The sequence below is a fragment of the Psittacula echo genome (genome assembly GCF_963264785.1).
Source record: "Psittacula echo genome assembly, chromosome: 2".
Lineage (NCBI taxonomy): Eukaryota > Metazoa > Chordata > Aves > Psittaciformes > Psittacidae > Psittacula > Psittacula echo.
In genome coordinates this window covers 72,320,548-72,339,456 of record NC_137737.1, presented here as the reverse complement: position 1 = coordinate 72,339,456, position 18,909 = coordinate 72,320,548, and the positions used below count along the sequence as shown (strand labels likewise).

At 36.5% G+C, this 18,909-nt stretch overlaps 1 protein-coding gene across 3 annotated transcripts in view; it reads left to right on the top strand.

Moving 5' to 3' along the window:
• Positions 1-18,909, top strand: part of EXOC2 (exocyst complex component 2) — a 127,350-nt gene that overhangs the window by 96,964 nt on the left and 11,477 nt on the right. The window lies entirely within an intron of this gene.

Genomic DNA, 18,909 nt, shown 5'->3' with positions numbered 1-18,909 from the left:
TTCATGTTTAATTTGACTACCTAAAGTCTTGTAATGTATGGAATATTCAGACAGATATTACCCAAAACCTTGACAAAGTCAAAGATGACTTTACAGGCATCTGCCTGTAAGTACCAAGGATAATATTTCCTTGCATCATATAATTCATGGGGAAATAGAAGGGAAAATGGAAGAATAAGAACTGTAATAAGTGAACATTTCTGAAGAAGGAATTAGAATGAAATTAAGAAGCCTGCTCTTTGAGCAAGCTTTGGAAAATAAGTAATATTAAAATTTTGTATCGTGTTTCTGTCAGTGTGGAAAAAGCATATGGCATGGTCTCTTAAGCAAATGTCCTGTAATTATCAGGTATTTATTTATTTATACATATGTTTTTTGTTATAGTGTTAAATATAAGGAAAGGCAAATTGTTTGCATGGGGCAAATTTTAATTTAGTCTATGTGCTGAAACTTTTACTGTTTAGTTTTTCAACATACGTGCTTTTTTCAATATGAAAGCTCTGAACGTCAGAACTTGCATGCAATGTAATTATACATTTGCCCATTTATTTTGATCTAAGGTGTGACTGCTGGTGTTAGAAGTAAGTATTATTAACTTAATTAGTTTTATTGTTAATAAATAACTTTCATTTAAATATTCATTTTAATTTCAGTGTTGGCTTCTGAGTCTTTACAACAAAGACTTCTTTCTAACATGTAGAAACAATGAAATCTAGTTTGGTTCTTTTTTCTTGTTTGAAACATTCTAATTTAATCTGTGGTATTAACAGAATTAAGAGATGAAAGGAATAATGGGAAACAATATTAATCAGTTGCTGAGTATGAGTTTACAGCTTTTTTTTTTGTGTAAATTGATCGATCAGTTCAGCGTACAAGGTCGTTTCTGTTCTTTCTTTCATAGCAGGTTACATTTTATTGGGTTTATTAAAGTTCTATTTTAAATGCATATATGTTTGTCTTAGTCATTTGACAAAATTGGTCTGTGAGCTCTTCTAGATTCCATGCCGATAGGCTTTTGGAGGATGGATGAGGTGGTTGTGTTACTCTAAATTTGGATTAAAAGATTTCTGTGTATTGAAGTTTGTACAGTACAAGCAGAAGTAGTAGTATGTGGACATTTTGTCTTTTAGATTATTTTAGAATTTTGCTTACAAATGTCAAGTTATTTTTAATAATGTGGCAAGTTTCGTTGTATTTTATTTGTTTACATATACAAAAACTACATAAAATTGATATTATAAGTGTGGATTTCTTTACCGTACAAAAGAAATCCACACAAAAAGTGGGTGTTCATTTATTTTCCTGAGGATTTCAGATATGGTCATCACTTTTCATGACTTATTTTTCAAATGCCGGCTGCTGTACAGTCTAGCCAGCATTCACTCAAAGTTCACGGCATACAGAGGTGCAGGTGCTAGTCTAATCTTTCTAAAATATGTATATTCTGTGTTTCACTGGAGGTGTCAGATATTGGGCGGTTTGGGGGGATTTTGTAGTATTTAAAATTTCACCTTGCATTGAAAGTTTCAGGTGATTTCACATTTTCTGCTGAAAGTTGATTGTGTTTTTTAGATAATCATTCTGTACTTGGCATAAGTTGAATATAGTAGACTTATATCTGAATTTCTTGCTGTTTAGCATGTTAAGGGAGCATTGTTTGGAACACTTCAAATATATCAAATGCCACTCTTACAGTAAAAGATTAAGTGCGTCAGATCTGCTAAATCTGATTTGATATACTTGTCACATCTCTTATCTGTTATTTGTCTAATCTAAAAATCTAATAAAACACTTCTAATGGCAATAGCCTGATGAAAAGGTACTCAACAGTTAAAATTGAAATATCAAAAGGCATATTTAATTTGTAGTTACACAGCGACATACTTGTCAACCCTAACTTTTCTTCTTTTGTTTAATTTGGGGCACCAGTACCCTGCTTACATGAAAGATGACAAGTGCATTTACATCTTAAAAACATTTGGGTATAGTAGAATTTTTTTTCTTGTTTTTTTGGGGGTTTTTTTTGTTTGTTTTTTGGTTTTTTTGTTTGTTTTTTTTTTGAGAAATATAGGCAGTTACTTTTTGATTGAAATAAATTTGCAAAATAGTTTGGTTTGAAATCTGTAACTCTTTAGATTTCTTCTAACACTTCAGCTGGATGGTTTCAGAATTATCTTGCAACCTGCACATTCTTGCATTGTGTGCCATTGTATTTCATTTTCTTGCAGTGTTTCTCGGGTTGCAGTTTAGAGTGCATGGGGATGTCAGCACTGGTGAGAGTAACTTCAGCTACTGAAAAGGGAACTTTTTGTAGCAGCAAGTTGGAGGGGGGGGGGAGAGAAAAGGGTGTTTGTTTTGGGCTGGTTGTTTTTTTTTTTTTCCCCCTACCCCACTCATCCCAGGACTGCACAAAAGAGGATCAGCACTTGAAGAAACAGCTTTGTATCTGTGCTGGTGTGTTATAACTTCTTTTAGAACACCAGAGTGTTCCTATACACAGTCCTCTTCAAGTATTCCAGTTAAAATATGCTTTCTTTTTTCATTTTCTTCATTTCATTCAAACCGTTTTTCAACATACATTAGTAAATTCATATTTTGTCATTATAGTAAGGAAATAATAACTATGTTCTTTGTCAACAATCAAATTTTTATTAGGATGTGTTGAGTTCAACATCATTAAATGACCTGTTTAACTATCAAATGTAAGAATCCATGTGTTGCACGAATGCAGTTCTTGCATTTGGTTTACTACATACAGTTCTTCACAGAGTTGAATCATACTAAAATTTCAGAGTCAGGGGTTGACATATTGTAACCTTTCAATTAATTTTGTAAAAATAAATTGATTTCCTGCTTGAAATATAAGCACAAGTTTCACTGCATGTTTCAAAATACCTTCATTTGTGTAACTTCATTTTAACCTCAGATTTTTGTCAATTTCACTTTCAGACAGTCAGGTTTCATTGTGTTTTTCACTTCTGCAACAATATGATTTCTTTAACACATTACATTAGTGTCTGAATTATAAATATTAAGGATCCATTCTAGCTAGTGAAATTGAATGGACGTTTTACCCTTTCTGTACTTTAACAGGAAAAAAAAAAAGTTGCAAAAGATGAGAACAGGAGAAGGAACTGTTTCTTCAGCTTCCTATAGTTTCTGCTTGACTGGTTATCTTAAATTTCTGTTACAGAAATCACAGCAGAAACTGTCCTGAAGAGGCACTGCATTTTCTGGTCCCTACCTGCCACATACTGAGTTGCACTTGCATGTAGGCTTTTTTATATATCTTCTTGTGCTTCTGCATACTTCTTGCATGCAGGATTTTCTCCTGCAATTTTGCATCGAGTTTCTTGGCTGATCTCAGCAAACTCTAGAGTTCACATGTGCAAGCATAAAGTATGTTCATCTGCAACTTAACTATTTTATTTCTTATGCTTCCTCTTGCTTTGCAGTGTCTGCCTTCACTCAGTCCCATTTTCTATTGTTTTTGGCTATTAAGCATACCAGTAGCTGTCTACTAGACTGTCATCCCTATCCCACCCATCTTCTCTTTGGCTTTACCTTTCAGACTTCTTCCTGCAATAATTTATGGCATTTCTGTTTATAAAAATCTTTCTCATCTGAAAACTTTGAAGACCTAGACCACACTTCATTTATATTGCTTGAGGGATGGGAAGAGCATGAGCACAAAAGCCTTCTATCTATAAAATGTTGCTGCAATTTCTTGGTCAGACTGTATCATAGTCATCTTGTAGCTTGAGAATTGTGTCCGTTCATATACCCTTTCTAACTGACAGTATTAGAGGTCACTCTAATACCTAAATGAGATGATAGTTATTGCAACTCTAGAGGATTTACTTACAGCAGTGTCTGACAACTCAAAAGTCTCTTTTGTTTGTCGGCAGGTTGTAGGAAGTTGTACCATACTTGCCTCCAGTATGGCATTCAAAGATTTTTATAGATCATGACTGATAATGGCTGATCTGTAGCAGAGGCTTGTCGGCTGCTGTTTGAAGCTAAGTTGTAGTCCTCTAGCTCAAATTATAAAGGATTGGAGTTTTGTGTGTAATATTTAAATAGAAAGTCCCAAGTTAGAACTTTGCTGTTGGTCTAAGTAAACTCAACTGCATCAAAATAGCCACTTGTCTGCAGAAAGCTGCCTGTATGATTCCTGTAATTCACACTGTGTGCTTAGAGAATGATTTTCTCTTGTTATCCTTTAGCATAGTGGTGCTAGTTAGAAACAATCCATAACTGTGTATTCATCACTGATAGAGGTGTTTGTGGTGGGGATTCTTTAAGGGCCATAGAAAATACAGTGTTATGGTCCCTCCTGTACCACTTGTGCAGATGTAGAGAATCATCTTAAAATACCTGGGGTTTGCTGCAGACAAGCTCAGCAGAGGAAGTCCAAAAGCCTTGAGACCCTTAATAATCTCACTGGTCAGTTCATATTCTGGTTATGGCTTGAAACATTGCATAAGGGGTTTATGGTCAAGCATAAACAAGACTGCATTCAAGGTGAAAGAGGAATGATAAAAATTATTTTCTAATCCTTGAATATGCGCAGTAGTTAAGGATGCTGCAGTTATTAACATTTTAAAAACACTGATGAAAATACAGTCTCCAAGATATAGCTTGCCACTGAACAGAAAAACCAGCAAAGTGGGGAAGACAGCTATCTGCTTGGTCCTTCAGTAACCATTTCTGCAAAGGGCTGTGTGCTTGGTTTTAAGTTGAAAATTTTAGTGTAACAAAAAGTCTCAGCTTTCTATACAAAATTTCTATACAAATTTTAGCCTGGAGCGTATTCTCTCTGTAGCCAAGTTACCAAGCCCTTGAACTCTTACATTTTAAGTGGGAAAATATGATAGGCTCCTAACAGTACAGCAGATCCATTTTAATAAAAAGCATTTCATTAGCTTAAAATTTCTTTACACGACAAATAGCAATTTAAATTTAATGAAACACTTAAACTTTATTGATGTGTGGATGAAATTATAGTGTTGGACTTGTTCAGCGGTTGAAGTGATTCAAAATTATTAAAACCCTTTACTTTGAACTGTGAAAAATCTTAAACTTTCCAGTTATTGTGGGTCACCCCAGGGTCCAGATAGCTTCCAAATGTTAATTTTGGACTTGAACAGATTTTAAGGATCTGTTTTTTCAGTTCATGCAAAGACATTCTCCATTTTAAACCGATGCCCATTTCAAAATGCTGTAGGGATTCAGTGAAACTTGGAAATGAAAAACTCTGAAATAGTAACACTGGAAGCCAGTTACAGCGTCTCACCTTCACTCTGATGAATAGGATAAATATGCGTTCTCACTGAATACTGTATGTGCCTCACAACAGGTTTTTACCTCATTTTTTGCTTTTTCTTAGCAGAGTATAAGGCACTAAGGTTGTTGGTTTTGGCTTTTTTTTTTGTTTTGGCATTTACTGCAGTAACATCTTTAAAAGCTGCTGTGGTCTGGTTCTAGCTCACTCATTATTTAAGCAGACAGATAAATAAAATTCTACATGAAATTCAGTTTGTCATTTTTTGCCATAAATTTAAGGTATGGTTTTGTGAGTAATTATTACTGATTTGCTGATCTACATGCACTTGACTGCAGTACATGGTTCCAATTTAAATAATGTACATTTGTAGAAATAAGGACTGGCTGAAAATCAAAATGGTGACTACCTCTTGAAGGTCACTGCAAGTTACCAAGTCAGGGAGCAACAAAAAACCCCCTTAGATTTTGCCATAGAACTCAAATTTGAGTATTTGGAGAAATGAAGCGGAGCATGACCTCTGCTACATCTTTCAAAGAATTCACTGCATCTGTAACCAAGGTCCCTTTCTTTGGGCAGATCTTTCCCATGACTCAGTACTTCCACCGTGCCTACAAATACTGCTACCTATTAGTGGTTGCTTGTAAGCTAATACCATGGCTTTGAGTTGGTTGCCAGTTTGCTGAATTTAATTACTATGGACAAATAAAATTTCGTGTATCCACAAATGGTACACAAAATCATTTAGAAGAAAGTATGTAAAAATACTAACAGCCAGTCCTGTGGTTTCTTTCAGTGTGTGGCTGACTCTTTGGATTTTTTGGGTTAAGAACATTCACAGACCTTTGCAGTATCGTGTTCCAAAAGTATTAGTTGTTTTATATTCTATCTGTGCTGCCTGCTTGTGACCATTGTACTTCTGATATAATTCAATAGAATAGCAAGATTAAAAAAAAATCATTAATTGTACTAACAAAGTTACACTCTAAAAGACAGGAAAATTATGTATCGTATTGCTGCTAGTAATCTTTTTGCTCAAAACACTACTTTTAAAGTTTCTTCCTTGGAAAAAAAAACCTTTTAAAAGTTCATACTCTACTTCCTTTTGCCAGGTTTGCCTTTTCTTTTACTTACCAAAGTGTATCTGTCTTAAGTCACTATAATAAATGCAGGTCTTGTTTCACTGGTGACTAAGTTTTTTTTTTTTTTATGTAGCTTGAAGGTTAGACAGATGCAGGACATAACTGAAAACTAAAATTATTAGTGTCTGTATTGTTGCAATTTTTTTAATTTTTTTTTATGAAATTGGGTCTCTTTTGGATTCATTGGCTTCAGTTTTCTCATTTCTTATAATAACAATATTTGAGTGACAACTGAAGTAAATTCATAAACATAGTATACTTCTAAGCCCATTCTTCATTTATGAAGTTGCTGTCATTTTGCATATGACAGGCTATTATTAAGGTACCAGTGACTTCAGGAATTATGAGAAGAACACACAGTTTCCTGAGTGAGTCTGTGTTTTGAAAGGTTTTAATAATTTTAGGTTTTACAAAATCATGAAAGGACACCTTCAGAGTGTTTGAAAGAAATAAATGAATATTCTTGTAGACTATGCTTGGTTTGTGTTAATGGAAAGAAATATTGCTTGACATTTTTTTGATTCAACTGTTCTCAGTTTTGATAGAGATGTTGATTTTTAGTATACCTCACAATTAAAGAAGTGGCTTGCTTTTCCCATGAATTGGTCATTCTGTATCTTTATGGTGCATATAGCTACCCTCTTTTATCTGTGAAACACATCTTTTTGAATTGATGCTTCTTGCTTCCTGTATTGGGATATCTGGGGGCAGTGTGAAGGGGTAAGTCTGTGTTGCTGACTCCAGTCCCTGCTGACACCACTAGATGTGTGACTGGGCATTTAATTTACACATCTGTACAGTGAGACGTGTCTTGGATTGGCAAGAACCACCAAATATGATATATTATCATACTCAGGCTTTTGGAAGACTATGTCAAAATTGTGAAGTGAAGCTGTACAATTGTTTTCTTTTTTCCTAAGTGGCTCACTTGTGAAGAATTTAGAAACTACTTTAGGTAAATAACAAACAGGTTACAGTTCTGGAAACAATGTGAGTACCTGGCTTCAGAAGAACATTGGTATAGTTTTACAAGATGATGATACTCCTAGTATCCACCACCCACCAACTCGTCTGTTCTACAGTTTCTCTATTTTTCTTAAATCTGGGGTGGGGAAGGAGGGACCAAAACAATGCACAGAGAGAGCTTTTAAGGAGCAGAGCAGTTTCTTGGTTAGCATGCTGTAACTTTATTTCATGAGAAACTGTTGATGCAGAAGGCTTTTTTTTTTTTTAATATATCAAATATATATATATATATACACACACACTAATCAGTTTGTTCCCTCTTACATGCAATATTATGTTTTGCTTCAGTGTTTTTCTTGCTCACAGATACTGGCAACTTCAGAATGTTCTGTGGCCAGAAAATAGCTATTAAGTTCCCACTCTGCCAAACTTCTGGATATACACAGAAGGATCTCAGTCCTGCCTTCCAAACTGCTAAAATTGGTGGAAACCTACTCATACCAGGGATGCCCTATTGATTTTTCAGCACCTTACATGTTGGTTATTAACACACTCTGCTTTATCAAAAGAAAAGCCTTCAGCATTAAAATTGTTCTTAGAGATCTAGTGATAATAGAATTTATATAGGTGATGCTATGGCATTTATATGCTGTAAATTATGGGGGACAGAAGGGGTAATTTTTAAAAAATTTTCTTTTGGGAAAATTGGTAGTATTTGTTTAGGGAGCCATCCTACTGCTAATGGATTGCTGGTAGAAAAAATTAAGGTAATAATACATCCTTAGATGTATTAATTTTCATGTCAAGGAAAGTTTGTTATATCTAAGAATCTCACACATAAATTTCATTCTTCAGAACCTTTTTTTCCCCGCTCAGGAAGAACAGTATATACTATCCAAAACAAAACCATTATGTTGTAGTTTGGCAAAATGTTTTTTCTCATAGTGCAATTCTTTTTTTTTTTGTCTACTTCAAGCCAGCTACTTTAAATATCTGGTAGTTGTGATTATTTGATACTGTTGGGTTTCTTAAGTCAATCACATATAGTCACTTAAATTTAGCAAAAAAAAAAAAAAAAAAAAATATCGAACAGCCCCAACACTGTTAATGCTGAAGTAGAAACCGTAAGATTTTCTTAAGTGCTGCTAAATCTGTATGGTACAACTTGGCTGTGAAGTGTTTGTATTCTTATGCTGTCTCAAGGCTGTATTTATGGGTTACAGCCACATGTTGATGAGGCAACTGCATGTAGACCACCATTTAATGGCTGTATCTGTGCCAGACAGTGTTTTAAATACTTAAATGAGAGCAACATAAAGACAAGTCTCTATGGGTTATATATCTTAAGTACTGGGCTCAGGTGAGGGTCACAAATGCGTTTCTTTACATGTGGTGATTTGGGTGAGCCAATGCATGTGTATGCTTATGTGAAGAGGTATGGATGGCTATAAGCTCCAAAGTAGGTCTTTTTTTACTCTAGTGCGTAGGCTTTTTGTTTGGTTTAGAGGGTTTTGATTGTTTTCTTCTGCTATTTACATTTCTTGTTCCCAGATTAACGGGTTGAAATTTGTCTTATTCTGCAATAATAGAAGTAATTTTAGAGTTTTATTGTTTCGATTCTCAACGTGGTGTGCAGCATCCTTTTCTCATGATTTTCAGGTCTGGGTTGGTAAAAGGCTTTGTTACTGTGTTTGACGGAACAAATGAAAGTAAATTCATCTAAAAAGAAAATTCTCCTGATCAAATACAGATCAAACTGGCCTTCAGCTACGTGCACATGTTTTAAAATAAGATGCTAGCAAATAAGATGCTTACCAACTAAAGTGCTGTCAAGCTTCACATTTCCTTTATAGTGTTTGGCCTTTACAGGTTTTTCTCCATATCTTCTTAGTGATAAAGCAGGTTATATTCTATCCCAAGAAGCAGTGTAGTAAGGATCAGAAAGCAGCAAGTATTTGGATTTCAGACTTCTTCAGCTGTTCCTCAGATCCTTCTGGCAGTTTGGATGGAGTACCAGATAGTTTGGAACACCTTCAGTAGCTTCTTTAAAGACATCTTAATTTGGGCTGTACACAAGGACACAGAAGTAGTAATATTCTCTTAGTGTTCTCCTCTGTAAACTGAATTTCGGTCCGCAATAGACTCCCTACAATAGACAAAGGTATTAATCACGGTATTGGCAGTCTTTGGAGTTCTTGCTACTCCAAGCTGTCTGAAACACAAACTTGCAGGTTCTTTGAACATCATTACATAATTTCTATTTCTTGAATTAAAATAGTTCAAAAACTACAAGTACTGCAAGTCTTGAAATCCTTTATGTTTCATGGTTTTAGGGAGTAGTTTTGTGGCTACTTGTGTCAAGTTCTTCAAGTGGCATTCGTCAACATCAGTGCCATGGCTGAAAATCAGAGCAAGGCGACTGATTCTAAGATGTAGTGCTCTGGCCTTCATATCTCAAAATACTTAACTAGTTTCTGACTCATAACCTAGTGATCAGGTTCTGTCCTCCCTTGCTTCAGAACTGTGCTTTGTAAAAGCATTTTCCCACATAGATTACCAGTAATTTCATCATTAAGTTTCAATTATCAATAGCTATTTTTTAGGTTGCTATTAATTCTTGCAGTGACTTCTCTGATTCCTAAGGCACTTTATATTTATAATTACCATGAGCTATGCAGAGAAGAATTTCAAGGAAATATTAATGTAATTCACAGTTTAATAAGTATGGAGCTAGTAAGAACAATGAATTTATCAAAACATTTTCAGTTTTACCAAGAAAGACCTGCTAATAAGCTATTTATAGCAGACTTGTATCTATTTTTGTCAGTAGTCTAAGGACTGACTTAGGACAAATGGGTTAAAAAACAGGAAATGTGGTTAAATAAGTGGGTAATCTCTCCAGAGAGTTTCCAGTTTGCCTACACGTTCACATTTTCTTCTGAATGTACTCTCAAAACAACACTAAGTACAGTACCTTGAAATCCATCTCTGTTTAAAGGAGGGAATATTTCCAGCAATAGCAGGAAGTGGCAGAGTCGAAAACTTCACATTCTTGGTTAGACTCAAATGAGGTTCTAGACCCCTGTCTGTAAGTTGGGGGGGGGGGGGGGGTAACCTGCTGTAATAACATTGGAGCAGTTGTATGGCATTTCAGTTGCTTCAGGTTTATCATATGAATCCATAAAAGTCTGTGAATGCTGTAATTGTATCTTCAATTCAAGACTGCTTTTAGGTAATTACTTTCCTCCTACTTTGCCCTTTCTTTTACATGGGGCTATATTTTTTAATATACTATACACGTATTTTTTAAAAATATATGTAATCATGTTTGGAGCAGTACAAATAGCATTTTTAATCAGATTGCATAAATCTTATTGTGAAGTAAGGAATTTGCTGAACATAATGATGTCCATTTAATTCTTTAAGAGGTAATGTGTGTATTTCTTTGGGCAAAGCAGAAGCAATAACTGAGTGAAAGCCATTCTTTGCACTGCTCATTATTTGTTTTATGACTGCTACTAATCACTAGCTTTTTAAAAATCAACTTGAAAATTTTTTGTGGGTCAAAATGAGAAGAGAATAAGTAAATAAAGCAGCTTAAGTGGTGGTAAAGGTTATGACCTGCTGGAGTTCTATTTTAGAGCTACTGCCAGATAGATAGAAGTGTATAGCTACATCCTACAGACAATTTTCTAAAAATGTTTTTATCCAGGGCACACAACAAAGTGTGATGGCAAATACATTTTTTAGAAATTAGAAAGAAACAAACAGGCTTGTCTAGCTGCCTTAATTTAGAAAACAGGCCACTGGTAGTACCGGTATTTGAAGCTGATTTCCTATCAACCGTCTTTGTAGGGAGAAACCCATGTGCTGTTGTAAAGAGTAGAGGTGAGCTGCTTTGTTATGTCCATGGGGAAATTCCAACTCATGTCTCTACTTTTTTTTTTTTTTTTTTCTTACATTTAAAAAAAACATCTATGGGGTGTCAGGTTAGATGATATCACTGTGTGGGTGGGGGCACTTCAGTAAAGTAGAATGTCATACTCATGTGCCATTGTTGTAGTTCATGAAAGACTTGTGCCTGCAAACAAGATAGGTTTCTGTCTATTCTGCAGTCAGGAGACTACCTTGGAAGGTCTTGGAAGGAGTCTTGGAAGTGAAAATACTGCTTTTCTAAATGAAAATGTATTGCATTCATTATAGTAACTGCAAAGAGTAGCAAGCTTTTAATATTATTTTCCAGAAACATTAAATAAATTATTTGCCTCATAAAAAAATGCACTACAGTTTATTGTTCTGGAAACATACAAAATTCTTATTCATAATGGAAATTTAATTATTTCAGTTCATTCCTGCATTTGGATTAAACAGACTGTAGGTCACAATAAATTTGCCCTGATTATGAATGTTAGATTTCTAAATAATTTGGCGGGACAACACCTTTATTCAGATGCATTTCATCTAGCCTCAGGCATGGTCTTGGCCCTCATGGGTAGCCACTGTCTGCTTTCATATCATCCAAGGTGCTTAATTCTAGACTGAAATTGCTTGCATATATTTTTCAAATCCAAATGTTCCAAAACAGTCAGTAATAAATTTATTCCAAATAGCTTCACAATACCAACATAACATAAGAAGTTTTTTCGGTACATTCTTCATAGCTTTGTAGCCTGAGTCTCTGGAATATTTTATGTAAGACATGTTTATTTGGAATGCTGCAAACTAAAAATATTTTGGTGTTCATTTTAATTTTCACTTTTGGTCTGTGCTGCCTCTTGTTCATTTCTTGGGATAAGGTAGCTGATAGAGCTTCATCATGCTCTGGAAGGTGTGAGGCAGTCATCCCTGGGTATGGGAAGCATAGCATTCTGTAGGTCTCTCAAATTACAACTTGTGTACCAAGGCATGTCTGCACAGCTTATTTTTTATTTCTTCTAGCAACTTCTGCATGAAGAAAAAAAGTGAAAAGTGAAGTTCTGTGGTGTGTGCTGGGCAGGTGGGCACCTTGGCTTGTCAGGAGGCATCCGTCTAACCTTGAAATTCCCAAGCAGGCTTCACAGAGCAGGATGGTGCTTGCTTGGTGTATTGCATACCGTGGTCTTGCCTTTCCAGGAGCTGCAGAAATAGAAGTAATAGGCAGCCATCCCATAGGGTATCCTGCTAGTCCGTAGTACTGCTTTTGTAACATGAGTTTCCTGGAAGAAAAAAATGTCCTGACCACACTGGAAATCATGCTAGAATAATTGTAGTTAAAGTAGGTGTTAAATATTGCTATTGCTTCAGCTGCAGTGCAGCCAGAACCTAGAGGAAATTCAACAGTTAATATCAGACTGTGTAAAGAAGTTACATGGCTTTGTGGATACCATTCATTAGTTTCTTTTTTAATGTGCACCACACAGCACTGATTAATGACTTACAGTACATGTGTGCGGGTTTTTTTTCTAGCAGTTTCATAGAGCTGTTTTGGAGAAGGGCTGTAGGAGCTCAACTGACAAAACACTTTGTGTGTCACTTGCAGTAGAGTTTGGTACTAGATATCTGAAACTTGGAGATTAACATTTCCAATATCTATTCAGTTAAATCTGGCAATAGGGTATAATGTAACTGGAAAGAACGTACATCAGATAATTTAAAAGCAGGTGACTTAGAGCAGATTTCTTTTTTTTTTTTTTTTTTTCCTATTTGTCCTCCTCCAAGTTTACTACCAGCATAGCAGATTAAGCATCCTGGAACAGTCAAGTGTTGGTGCTGTGCAGCTAGATATGAAAAGATATTAATCCCTTTGGATCACCAAATTCTTTGTTGTGATTTTTTTGAGGAAAGTTTTTATTAAAAAGTAATCAGGCAACAAAGAGTTCTCAGACTGACTGACTTACTGGCATAACTCACCAAACAGAACAATAAATTGTAAAAATATCACATACAATTGGATGTGTTTAAAATTTGAAATTTCAGACTCCCAGGCATCAGTTTTCCTAGCTTTACCAAGTCATGTTCGAGCCTCAAGGCCAGCAAATTTAGGGCTCTCTTTTCAGAGGCATTGAGAAGCATTGCTACCACCAGCAGCAGTTGCTTGCCTGTGCAAGTATTGACCTCCTACTGAGGCCAGAATGCTCTCTGCTGTTTCCTAAATTCGTGGCTCTGTGCCTACCCAAGGCTCATTTCTGTTTCATTCCCTTAGAGCTTGGGTTTCTAATAAGCCAGTCAACTCAGTCTTGAATCAGTACTGGTAGCTTGGTCAGTGTATAAAGAACCGTTAACTCCTGGTGAAGCCTTTCTCTCTTTTTGTTAGCAAAGCCAGAATTGAGGGACAGCTGTCAAACTGCAGAACTTCCTATGATGGCTTTCTAACTCCTCCACAGAAAAGCAGCAGCTTTCACTATTGCTGCCTGATTTTTATTGGAATGTGAACTTGCCTCAGAACTTCATTCTTTTGACCCTTCTTAGCCTCTTATCCTTATGTCTGGTGTGGCTTACTGATGATAAGCAGAGGTACCTGCTGACACCACATGCTTTTTCTAAACAGTTATGTGCTTTTATCCTCCCCTCCTCCTTTTAGCACAACAGACAACCTGAAAGGCTTGTTCAGTGAGAGGCAGTGGCAAGGTTGACTTCCCAGTTGCTCATTTCAAATGAGGTGCCAATCTCGTAAGAGTTAAAGTATGTCAAACCTAACATGCCTGGGTTAAAGTTTCCTGTGTGTTTCAGTTCTCCAAGCTGAACTTCAGTTCATTCTTTGGACTCTTGAGTCTGCAGAAGACAAAAATGTTTCATGCTTATAGCTTCTCTAGCAAGTTACTCTAGAAGGACTGAGTACATTTGAAGACCTGTGTTGGCTTCTGGCACAGTTCAGTTTTATCGTGTGTGCAACCTTTGCTCTATTTGTGCATGCAAGTTTTTCTAGCCTCTCTGCATCTTATAATTACGTATATGGTATTGCAGTTCCAGCTTTTGCATGCTTATTCAGTTGCTTTGGAGATTTCATAGTAGATTGCTGTCATCTAAGTACTTGGGGGAAACAGCTCTGAGAACTACATGTGGGACAACTGATAGCAGTACGCCATCTGAAGATCTCCTGAATGACTCCTGCATTGGCAAGCTACAAGTTTGGTTTCTGTTACTCCTCAGAACCACAAATCTTTTTCCCTTCTGCTTTTCCCATAATTCACACAGTCATCCTTGCTGCAGCTTTATGGTTTTATGGTATTTATTTGCAGATTAAAATTAGTAAAATTAGTAAATTTTACTCATTTGCAGATAAATTTACATCTGTTAGATGTAAATTTACATTTACTTTTTTTCTGTAAAACAGAAAGTGGAGGGCCCAAAATTGGAGCATGCTATTTGAAAGTTTGTTCAAAAAGCTGTATCACAGCCATTGTGATTGTTGATAGCTGAAACTGTCCATCATTTCTATCATTTTTATGTCGTAAGTCTTCCCATCCATTTTTGCTTAGCGCAGTACTGGGGCTTTGTTAGTGGCAGATAGAATTCCAGCAAGTCAGTCTTTGGTATTAAGAATAGAGTGCGAGTGGAATGCCTTTATGCTGTAACAGAATAATAACGTTTTTCTGAGAGAAATTTCAAGGGCTTGTTGAGACTTTAACACATTTCTGTCAGAAGATATGGAAAGACATTGTGTTTGTGCTTCAATATGCTAAATAAGAGGTATTTTAGACTTAAGAATGTTATGTTTCACTTGATTAGCCTAATAGTTGCAACCTACAGTTATATGGTGCATTAGCTTTCAGTGCTGTATAATAGGACTGGCAGCATGGTGTCCCAAAAACTGTAATTGTGTGGGCTGCTGAATAGTCACAGAGAAAGCTGCACAAAAATTCTATTCTAGACAGAATTTTTTCATTTTGAAATGAATTTCACAACAAATTCACAGTTGGATGCCACTGCTTGTATTTCCAGTGAATCATACTCCAAAAAAGTAATACTTTGGTTCAACAAAGCCTGCCACAAACAGTGCAGTGATGTAAATCAGAAATTGGATATTTTTTAATTGTAATTTTTCAAAATATAGTACATCTCTTAACTATGCCTGCAGGTCTTGACATTCAGATATGTTTGGCTTTGTCTCCACATGCCAAAATGAAAATCCTTCACAAATAAGACAAAAAGAAGGGCTGGGGGAAAATACCCATTGTATTTATGCGCAATTCATGATAGGAAACTAACTCCCTAGTAGCGATGGTTGTCACAACATCACGTAGCATAATCCAAGCAAACCTGTTACAGGGTTACCTTTAACTTCCAGCCTAAGTTTACTGGTGGTCAGTTCGTTTACACCTCTCTTTCTTTCTAGTGTAAGTATTGTTCTTCCCTGTAGGTAGTTCTCCCTTCTCTCTGTGTCTGGTTCCACTTGCAGTTTTGGAGTGCAGTTGCATCTTCTTTCTGTCTTTGGTTTGTTTAGCTTACGGAGGCAAGATCTCTTACACTATTAGATGCTGCAGTTAAGGCAACTACAGTTTCATATACACAGACTGTCTCTAAATTGCACAGCTTTGCGGAGTTCGTGCTGAATTGTCAGCTCTTAAATTGCAAAACCTCTCTAAGAAACTGAGAAAATACTTCAGCTTCTGCTGAGCCTGCTGATCTTACAGTCATAGCTGCAGAAGGTCAGGGGCACCTAATTAGTGCTACTGGGATTGCAAAAAATAATCTCCTTGAAGATCTCAGTTCACCCATTTGTCCTTGTATGTGGTACAAGGATGCAAGATAAAATATGTCTGCTTATGCCTTTTAACTGAGGTTTAAGTTAGCAATCTTATTGTACAGCAGGGATGGGTTAGCAAAATGCCACACAAAGCTACTGTCACTTCATTTTTACCATAGGTTCCATCTCAATTCAATTTAATCAATTCATTCTTAGTTCTTCAGTTAGACGACATAAACTATCATTTTATATTCTAGCTGTGCACACCAGATAGTGGTATTTAACACCTGGTGCTGATGTTGCTGACATTAATATTTCATGCTTGTAGAAATTAACAGTAATGGTTACAGTAACTTGGTGAATGACTCTTTAAGAAATAGGTTATGGAAGGTTTCCATAGCCATAATTGATAGGCAATTGTTGCTAGCATAGCCAGAAGTTGTTTAATTTGGGTGCAGAATTAGCAGCTCCTATCCCGAGCCAAGTTGCATGAATGCATGAGAAGAGGCATGCTTAGGTAGGTAATAAGATGAACACCTAAGTTTAGGAGCTTAAGTGGAAAATAAGGATTATTCCTTGGAACCACACACACTTTTACACAACCCTTGAGCTTCAATCTTTATGCATTCCATCTTTTCACTTGTCTCCTTATTAACTCTTCATTCCAGCTCAGCCTGCTGGCCTCCTCTCTGCAGCACACACACAACTGCCCTCTCTGCACCTTCATTACAGCTCCCCAGCTGTACCCGGGTTTTAGTGATATGGTTTATTGAAGAACAATCAGTTGGGGCAAAGAAATGCTGCTTAGTTAATGAGTGAAAATTCAGTTGATTAATAAACATGCTCTGGCAGTGCTCAAGTATCCACAGATAAGGGAAACCATCAAAGTCTTAATCTTGTGTGGCATTTGTGCAAAAGTAAAAGCACAGTTTCCACATGAAAGATCCTACTGTCACAAGATGAGGCTGATCGGTGCTAAAAGCTGAATACCACATAGATTTGCAGACCAAAATCAACACTTTGCACCCTGAGGTTAACTGCATACCAGCTCCCAAATTCGCCCCGTACTTCTTGATATGATTTGCATACCACTCTTCAGCGCCTGGTCAAGTTTATTTACTTCTGAGATATGATACAAATTTTGTTCTCTGCGATAGAAAGTCTGCTAAGGATTTAAACAGGGACAGAGTGAAGCAGAAGAAGGAAAACACTAGAAGAGGAAAAAGGAATTTTCACAGGTGTTGCATTTGCACACACACCTGTGATCTTTGGTGTGGTTCAAGTACTGGTGTGTAGCATTATGTGTTTTGCAGGGTACAGGAGCTGAAAAAAAAAAGTCAGTTTCATAAAATTTCTAGTATTGCTCTGTTTCTCCCTCCCTCCCTTCCTTGTTGCAAAAAAAGACTAAGATAATAAGAACTTAAAATCTTGCAGCCTGGTGTACTGTGCTGTTTGACTTGTTGTTTTGGTTGAAATGGAAAGAGTCACTGAGATTTTTCAAGGAAGATAATAAAGAGTGAGAAAAGGCGTTAGAGATGTTTTGGAATGTGTGGGGAAAGGCTTGTATTTTTCTTTACCTTTTTCAGTTATTTGCATCTCTTCCAGGGTAAAAATAGAACATTCCTTCAAAAAGGTCTTAGTTCTTTTGTATGTTCAGAAACCAAACTGCTTTTAGTGAGAACAGTAAAATCTTCATGTTCACCTCTTCACTATGAACTTTTAAAACACAGGCTGTCTTGATACAGAAGCCTGGTTGCAAAAGAGATCAACTACATCCTCGCTGCGTGTTGAAACAAGTGTCTCTATTCAACATCTCTCCTTCCACTTTCCACAAAGCACCCTTCCTTCCAAAAGGAGACCTGTAATGCCCTTTAGGAAGCCACCTCCAGTCTAAGCTCCAGGCTGCATCACATAGCACAGTGTAGACACAGGTGATGAAAGTGTTCAACCTCATGTGAAGAGATCCTTTTGTCCTACTCTTTTTATAAAATGGTTGTCCTTAATTGCCTAAGTTAGAAAGAATGAGTGTTTCCTTTTAGATCTTGAGGTGAGTTATGGGACCAGTGATTAGAAAAAAAAAAAATAAGTACAACTGAAATGGCAGTTATGAAACACTATTCTCCCATAGAATAACTCATTTTGATATTCTTTGGTAACTCCTTTTGAAGTTGTTGTTCATAACAGGATTAAGTTGCTGCATTGGTGTTATATGAGCAAAGGTGGTTCATTTTATAATTTTTATAACAGCAGCCTTAATCACGCTGTGATCTCTGAGCTGTGTGGTCTCACCAGTCTTTGTCCCCAATTCCCCAAACTGGGAGAGACATTTTAGCAGGGCCTGTTGCGATAGGATGAGGAGTAATGGTTTTAAACTAAAAGAGGGGAGATTTGGGCTGGACGAGACAAAGCAAGTTTTTTTTTAAATGAGGGTGGTAAGACAGTGGCACAGGTTGCCCAGAGAAGCGGTAGATACGCCATCCGTGGAGACATTCAAGGCCAGGCTGGATGTAGTTCTGGGCAACCTGGTCTAGCCGAAGGTGTCCCTGCTTATTGCAGGAGGATTGGACTAGATGACCTTTGAATGTCCCTTCCAACTATTCTATGATTCTGTGAACTGTAATCTTTTACTGTCAATTAGATATACCAAAGGAAGTGATTGTGCTTTCTCTCATTCATGCTAGAGTAATTGGAATCAGAAGTTGAGGTCATGTGGATCAGTAACACTCTCTCATTATGCTGTGTTGCACTTCCAACACTTATGCATGCTCTAATATGTTAAATGATTTCTGATTTGCCTTTGCTTACAAAGTGAAGTGCCCGGAAAAGCAAATGGGGCAATTTTAGATTTTTGC